This window comes from Sorex araneus, chromosome 9, assembly GCF_027595985.1.
Source record: "Sorex araneus isolate mSorAra2 chromosome 9, mSorAra2.pri, whole genome shotgun sequence".
NCBI lineage: Eukaryota > Metazoa > Chordata > Mammalia > Eulipotyphla > Soricidae > Sorex > Sorex araneus.
In genome coordinates, this window is record NC_073310.1 from 17,040,521 (window position 1) to 17,048,830 (window position 8,310).

An 8,310-nucleotide genomic window follows, 5' to 3' on the forward strand; every position below is an offset into this window, starting at 1 on the left:
ATGAACAGACGCAGAGCCAGAAGGGGGAGGAGGAGAGAGAGTTTATTCTACTGCAGTTACAATACTTATACCTCTCTGCTGGGAGGAGGTGGTATAGTATGCATGCTTGGACCCCGGTAGGAACAGTAGTAAAATGCAGATCAGGCATGGGTATTGGCTAGTGAGAGACAAATGGCAAAATGATAAGATCAGCAGTGGTGTCTTTGCTACAGGAATCCCAAGCAGCCCCCGCTTGACTAGACCATACGAGCCAAGCTCTGTAAAATGGCTCCCTACACTTGCCTTGCCTGCAACTGACCTGGGTTCAATCCTGGCGTCCCAAATGGTCTCCCAAGCAGAGCCAGGAGTGATTCCTGGGTGCAGAGGCAGGAGTAACCCCCAAGCATCACCCGGTGTGGCCCTAAAAATAAAGCAAACAAAAAAACCAACAAAAACAGAGAGAGCCCTCTGCACTGCAGGACGGGACAAAACCCCACGTGACAGTGCCAGGTGACACAGAGAGAGGGGCGGCCACAGTGACTGCTAAGTGCCGGGTCACTCGGGAGTGGCCTGTCCTCTGCCCTGGGTCACTCATCAGCTCACCTGCCCCTTCAGCCGCCCGCTCGGGGCACCCGGGCTCAGCAGGGGTCTCATGTGCAGCCCCAGCAGATGGGAGCAGCCACAGATTGAGGCCTACAGAGAAAGACGAAGACCCCCAGCCTTACAGTGTGACCTGAACACGGGCCTGGGGGGCCACCCCCCTGTGTTCCTTCTTTGCTGGCTGTCTGGGCTGAAGGAACACGGCCCGCAGCAGTCCTGGTCTCCAGCTTCCCCAAACCACTGGACACAGCACCCACTGTCACCTCCCTCGGGCTGCCCTTATTTACTCGGGGGGACTTTGGGGTTACACCCAAGGGTGCTCAGGGGCTACTCCTTTGGGGGGAGGGTTGGGCCACACTCAGCAGTGCTCAGGGCTTACTCCTTGGCTATGGGCAGCAGTGACCCCTGGCGGTGGTCAGGGATCAAACAAACGCCTTAACCCCCCCTGTACTGTCTCTTTGCTCCTGGCTGCATTTATTTATTTATTTAATTTTAATTTTAATTTTTGCCTTTTGGGTCACACCCAGTGATGCTCAGGGGTTACTCCTGGCTCTGCACTCAGGAATTACTCCTGCGGTGCTTGGGGGACCATATGGGATACCGAGTATCAAACCCAGGTCGGCCGTGTGCAAGGCAAACGCCCTACCCGCTGTACTATCACTCTGGCCCCCAATTTTAAAAAATATTTTGGCAATTCCCAGTCTGTTCGATGCAAGAGCCCTTGAGGCCAGCGGTGCCAGAGGCCTTTAAGTGGAGTTGAGAATAGAACTGGTGTTGGGGCATGCGAGGCAAGCGCCCTAACCATTGCACTATCTCCGGTCTCCCCCTGGGTTGCCCTTTAGAAGGTGTCGCTTGTGTCTGGAGAGATAGTACAATGGTAGGGCACTTGCCTTGCACACTGCCGACCCAGCTTTGATCCTGACACCACATGTGATCTTCTGAGCCCCACTAGGTGTGGTTCCTTGAGCACAGAGCCAGGAATAAGCTTTGAGCATTGCCAAATGTGGCCCCCAAACAGAGACAGACGATGTTGCTTGAATGGTCCTCCCAGTCCTGGTCTCTCATCTGATCTCTCACAAACTAACCCCCAAGCAAGCATCCCCCACCTGGCTCACCTGCTCTGGGCACCTGCTTGCAGAATGTGCAGCATTGTCTGAAGACACCCTATTTCCTGAAGGTAACAGCACACACCCAGACAACCAGAGTGAGCAGAGTTGGGACAGAGTTGCATTGTTGGACCCATATAGACTTAGGGATGGGTTCAATTAATAAGGGGTAGAATATTTTGGGGGGAGGAACCTACACACGTAGATGCTCAATGGTTACTGTGCTTAGGGATCACTCCTGCCTCCTGCCGGGGCTCAGGGGACGATATGGGGTGCCAGGGATTGAACCTGAATGAGCTATGTGCAAGGCAAACGCCCGCCCTCCCCGCCATAGTGTTGCTCCAGCCCAGGAATTTTTAATGGTATTTAAAAGAGGAGAGAGGAGGGGCTGGAGTGATAGCACAGCGGGTAGGGCGTTTGCCTTGCACGCGGCCGACCCGGGTTCGAATCCCAGCATCCCATATGGTCCCCTGAGCACCGCCAGGGGTGATTCCTGAGTGCATGAGCCAGGAGTGACCCCTGTGCATCGCCGGGTGTGACCCAAAAAAAAAAAAAGCAAAAAAAAAAAAGAGGAGAGAGGACCTTGGGTTGGTGATTCCTGGAATCAAGGGGTCACCCGGAGTCAGATTTGGTCATCTCCTGGGTTTGCTATGGTGCTGGTAAACTTTGGGTGGTTGTTAATTATTATGCCAATATATTACAATGAGCCTGCAGTGACACTGGATGTCATCCTAAGATCCTTGGTCCTCCATCTGGAATCTTGTCATGACTCACGACCATCAGAGTCTCAGCTCTCACCCACTGATGTGCTCTGTCTCTATAACACACAAACTCCTTTGGCAGGATCTTAAGCTTCCCACATCATTTGGGGCTGTAAAGGATGTGATCAGAGACTGGAGCGATAGTACAGTGGATAGGGCGTTTGCCTTGCACGAGGCCAACCCAGGTTCAATTCCCCGTATCCCATATGGTACTCCAAGCACTGCCAGGAGTAATTCCTGAGTGCAGAGCCAGGAGTAACCCCTGAACATTGCCGGGTGTGACCCAAAAAGAAAAAAAAAAAGGATGTGATCGACGCAGGATCTGGTCAGAAATAGGGAGCGTTGATTTTTTTTCTGGTTTGGGCCTACATTCACAGTGCTGAGGCTTGTTCCTTGCTCTATGTTCAGGGGTCACTTGTGGGAGTTCAAACGCAGTTCCCGGAAGGCAGGCGCCTTAGCCCCTGTACTCTGGCCCCGGGGGTGTGAGTGAACACACCACAGTACCAGGCACAACCACTCCTCATCCTCGGACAAGCGCAAAGACGTTTGCTTGGGGGAGTAACAGAACGTTGGAGCTATTGAGTTTTTCAGTGTCTGCACAAAGGATAGTTTCCCTGTGAGGCCAAGTTTTCGGATTTCTTGCCCACAGAGGACAGCCTTTTAAAATTTCTTTTTTCAATTTGGCTAATTTATTTGTTCTTTTTGTGCTTTAACTGGAAAATATACTTTAATGGGAAGCAATAAAACAGGGAAAGAAGACAGTCTTTGCCGCACTTAGCCTGACACAGAGCGGAAATTCACTGTGACGCCTGGAGCAGGAAGGGCTGTGAGGGAGAAAGGAGCTGCGGGAGGTCGGAGAAGGGGGCAGGGGAGAGGTGAACGCAGCGGAGGGGAGGGGAGGGGGCAGAGAGACAGGTGAGGAGATGGAAAGAAAGGGAGAGGAGAGGAGACGGGAGGGGTGGGAGAAGGGAGGAGAGGGGAGGGGAGGGCGGAGAGAGGAGAGGAGGAGAGAGTGCTGAGGTGACAGCCTTGGGAGCTGAAAAGTGGGTTCCCTATGGTGCTTGGGGGGTTCCCTGTGGTGCTTGGGGAACCCTAAGTACAGGAGTCAGACTGGAGTGAGCAGCATGCATGGCCTTACTCCCTGCTTACCTCTTTTTTTTTTTGCTTTTTGGGTCACACCTAGCAATGCTCATACTATGGGATGCCGGGGATCGAACCTAGGTCAGCCGAGTGCAAGGCAAACGCCTTACCCACTGTACTATCACTCCACCCTCCCCTCCCTTTTACCTCTTCCTGCCCTCCTGAAATACAGATGTTTAAGATGAGTTTTCTCCCTTCACTACAAAAGTGACATGTGCTGGTGGTTTTAAGAAAAAGCTCCAACCGTGCAGGGTCCCTTCTGAGCTGGGGAGCAGCTCTCCCAGGAGGGCAGAGAAGGGTAGCTCTGACCGAGGAGGGAGACTGAGCCTGGAGAGCAAAGGCTCAAGTCTGCATAATGCTGGAACCCAGAGATAGCACAGCAGGGAGGGCGCTGGCCTTGCACACGGCCTGTCTGGGCTTGATCCCGGCATTCCATACGGTCCCCTGAGCACTGCTAAGAGTGACTCCTGAGCACAGAGCCCGGTGTGGCCCAAAACAAACAAACAAAATCTGCATGATGCTGGCCCTGACTCATGTTGCTAAGTGCCTTGGCTTCACCAAACCATGGTAAAAGGAAGAGAACAAAAGACCAGGTTAAGGGGGAGATCTGAAGATTGGAGTGTGTCCATACTGGGTGCATGACCTGCCTAGAAGATGTGACAGCTGGATGGGTGGGTGGGTCGGTGGGTGGATGGTCAGGATGAATAGATGGATGGGTGGGTTGATGGGTGGGTGGAGGGGTGTGGGGATGGATGGATGGGTGGGTGGATGTGTGGATGAATGTATGTATGTATGTATGTATGGATGGATGGATGGATGGATGGATGGTTGTGTGGATGGGTGGATGAGTGGGTAGGTAGATGGATGGATGGATGGATGGGTGGGTGGATGGTTGTGTGGATGGGTGGATGAGTGGGTAGGTAGATGGGTGGATGGATAGGTGTGTGGATGGATGGATGGATGAATGGATGATGGGTGGATGGATGGCATCTATTCATCCGTGGATGAATGACTAAATGGATGGGTGGTAGCCATCATTTATGGGGATATCAGAGCTTCCCAAGGCAGATCCAACAGGGCTGATCAGTCCTGGCCTCTCAAACCCGCTGGCCGTACGGGCAACCCACAGAACACAGAATAAAGAGACGGGCCAGCCTGGTGCTCAGTGATTTCCCTAGGACCTTGCTCCCAGAACTGGCGGTGGCCCAGGTCCCGATCCCATGAACATCTTCTGACCCTGGCCTGCCTCGCCGGCTTTCATGCCCTGGACCTGCCCCCCTGGGAGACTGTTCCTGGGTTTGGCAGAGCCAGACCCGAAACAAGCTAGTTGGGGTCAGAGAGAAGTACCAGGGGTACAGCCCTGGCCTTGCATGAGACTGACCCCAGTCTGAATACACTGCACTCCATACGGCTCCCAGGAGTGACCCCTGAGCGTTGCTGAGGGTGGCCCAGGCCCTCCCCTCCCCTGGCTGCCCCCAGTGTTCTCTGTAACCGCTTAAGCTCTTGGTGACTGTGAATCTTCTTCCGTCAGGGACTGCAGAGGCCCCGCCTGGCAGCACAGCCAGGGCTGACTCGCTCCTGCTGGCTCTGCAGGCACGGGGCCAGGCCAGGATGCCCGGAGCCAGGCCACTGCAGCACCCTCGTCCTCCTCCTTCAAGGCCAAACCAGAGGGCCGGGCTGCCCACTCCCCCGACACTTCCTGCGTGAAAAACAGTCCTGTCACGGAGTCTGAAGACAGTCATAATCATTAGCCCTAGAAGTTCCTGTTCAATTCACAAAAACAAGTTGCAATTACTACTTAATCTATTCTCAGGCAACACACGATGTTAAATGTGTTAAATATTAGGTTTGCTCGGTTCGTTTTGGTTTTTCTCAGTCCTGTATTTTTTAAATACCAAAAAATATGATATATAAATGCTTTAACAGTAAATATAAAATATTAAAAATAAAAACAAAACCAAGTGGCAAGACAATATATAAAGCAATGTATTCTGGTGGAAGAGGTGGGTTTGGGCCACACCCGGCAGGGCTCAGGGGCTACTCCTGGTTCTGGACTCAGGAGTGATCCCCGACAGTGCTCAGAGGACCATAAGTGGTAGCCTAGATCCAAACCAGGCTTAGCAGGATGTAAGGCAAGTGCCTTAACTCCTGTACTATCTCTCTGGCCCTATAATGTAATATTTTATCTATCTATTTATTTACTTTTAAGTCACACCTGGCAATGCTCCGGGGTTACTCCTGGCTCTGTGCTCAGGAATTACTTTTGGTGGTGCTCCAGGAGTACTCCAGTGGTACTCCTGAGCTATTGCTTTAGTCCCTAAGGTATCACTGTATCACTGTCACTGTCATCCCACTGCTCATCGATTTGCTCGAGCGAGCACCAGTAACGTTTCCATTGTGAGATTTACTGTTACTGTTTTTGGCATATCGAATACATCACGGGTAGCTTGCCAGGCTCTGCCGTGCAGATGGGATACTCTTGGTAGCTTGCCAGGCTCTCTGAGAGGGGCGGAGGAATCGAACCTGGGTCGACTGCATGCAAGGCAAACACCCTACCCGCTGTGCTATCGCTAAAAACATAAATACTGGGTGGGAGCAATTGTAGAGTGGGTAGGCACTTCCCTTGCATGGTAGCCGACCTGGGTTTGATCCCTGGCACCCCAGATGGTCTCCCAAGCACTACCAGGAGAGATCCCTGAATACAGAGCCAGGAGTAAGTCCTGAGCACTGCCACGTGTGGCCCCAAACAAACAAAACATAAATATTGAGGCCAGACAAATAGTCTAAGGGGTAAGGTGTTTGCCTTGCCTGTGGCCAATGCAAGGTTGATCCCTGGCATCACACGTGGTTCCCGAGCACTGCCAGGAGTGGTCCCTGAGAACTTCTGGGTGTGGCCAAACCCCCTCAAGCAAAAATAACCCCCATAAATATAAATATTATTTACTTGTAAGTGCATACAAAGACCTGGAGGAGTATAAAACTAGTGGTTCTCTCTAGGAAGGAGGGTTTCTGGGACTTTGAATACCTCAGACATTTCTGTAACTGAATATTTTTTATACAAGCATATACTATTTTAAGGATTCCCTCCCCCCACCTCACCCCATTTAAAATATGATTCTCTAACAGAATCACCAACTATCTCAGTTCTCCAGACCACTGATAGGAAAGATACAGGCATCTGAAGTTCACGGAAAGGCAGACCAACAGGATTAAGGCCTGGGTTTGAAATTGCTGGGTTCTTGTGGGTAAGATAATTAATCTATCTTAGCCTTAGTTTACCCTTTAAAATCGGGTTAATGATAAGACATTCTTTCTTCCTTTCCCCTTCTCCCTCCCTCCTTCCCTCCCTCCCTCCCTCCCTCCCTCCCTCCCTCCCTCCCTCCCTCCCTTCCTTCCTTCCTTCCTTCCTTCCTTCCTTCCTTCCTTCCTTTCCTTCCTTCCTTCCTTCCTTCCTTCCTTTCTTCCTTCCTCACACCCAGTGGTGCTCAGGGCTTACACCTGGCTCTATACTTAGGGATCACTTTTGGTGGTGCTCAGGGGACCATATGCACACTATTCTATCTCTCTGGCCCTCTTTCTTCCTTCTTTTATTTTTTTTTGGGGGGGAACAGTGCTCAGGGGCTACTCTCAACTCCATGTGGCAGTGTTCAGGGGATCATGTGGTACTGGGGATAGAACCCAGGCCTCCTGTGTACAGAGTGTGTGCTTGGTCTGTTATACTATTTCCCAGTCCCTCAAAGAGCCCCTTACATTGGTAAGAAGGGAAAATGATTTTAACACACAAGTGAGGTTCTTAAGAACCATAGCAAAGCTCTCAGTGCTTATGCTGGGTCTCAAAGCTGTGTTTTTTATTGACTGTTCTTCCCAATGGTTTACTACCCTCTGGACCCCCAGAAGGTCCCCACCTTCAGGGACGGAGCCAGAGGACAAATGTGGCTAATGGAATCTGGCCTGGCTTCCTCGTCTGGCACCAGCTCAGCAATGGGGATATAAAAAACCCAGACATCACCTCATCGCTGTTTCATCAAAAAGAGAGACTTTCCCCCGACATTCCTGCAGAGGACAAATTCCTGCTGGCTGTGTTGCTTGGGACGGAGCAGGATGGGCAAAAGGAAGAACGGGGCAAATTTCACCTTGTCTCAGGGGTCAAAGTGCAGCCCAGCTTATCAAAGCAGTTCTCGGACTGGCCCCTCGGGAGCCGTGCTGACCTGTGCTAGGCTTGGCAAGGGCACCTGAGAAGCAGAAGCCCCTCACCCCGCCCATGCCCCCTCCACGGAGAGCCTAGCAGCTTTGTCGCAGGTCACTGAATTACAGCCAGGATTTGTTTAACTCGTTTGGACTTTAGACTGATGGACTCTAGTCTGGCTAACTCCAGTCTGACTGACTCCAGACTTGACTCATCTGACTCGTCTGACTGACTCCAATCTGACTGACTCCAGAGCTAACTGATTTCAGTCTGACTTCAATCTGACGGACTCCATAGCTGACAGACTCCAGTCTGACTGACTCCAGAGTTGACTTCCATCTGACTGACTCCTACTTGACTGACTCATCTGACTTCAATCTAATTCATATAAATGACACCAATCTGACTGATCCAGTCTGACTGACTCCAACCTGTCTCCAGAGTTGACTTCCGTCTGACTGACTCCAACTCGACTGACTCATATAACTTCAGTCTCACTCATATAAATGACAAGTAATCTGACTGACTCCAGTCTGAC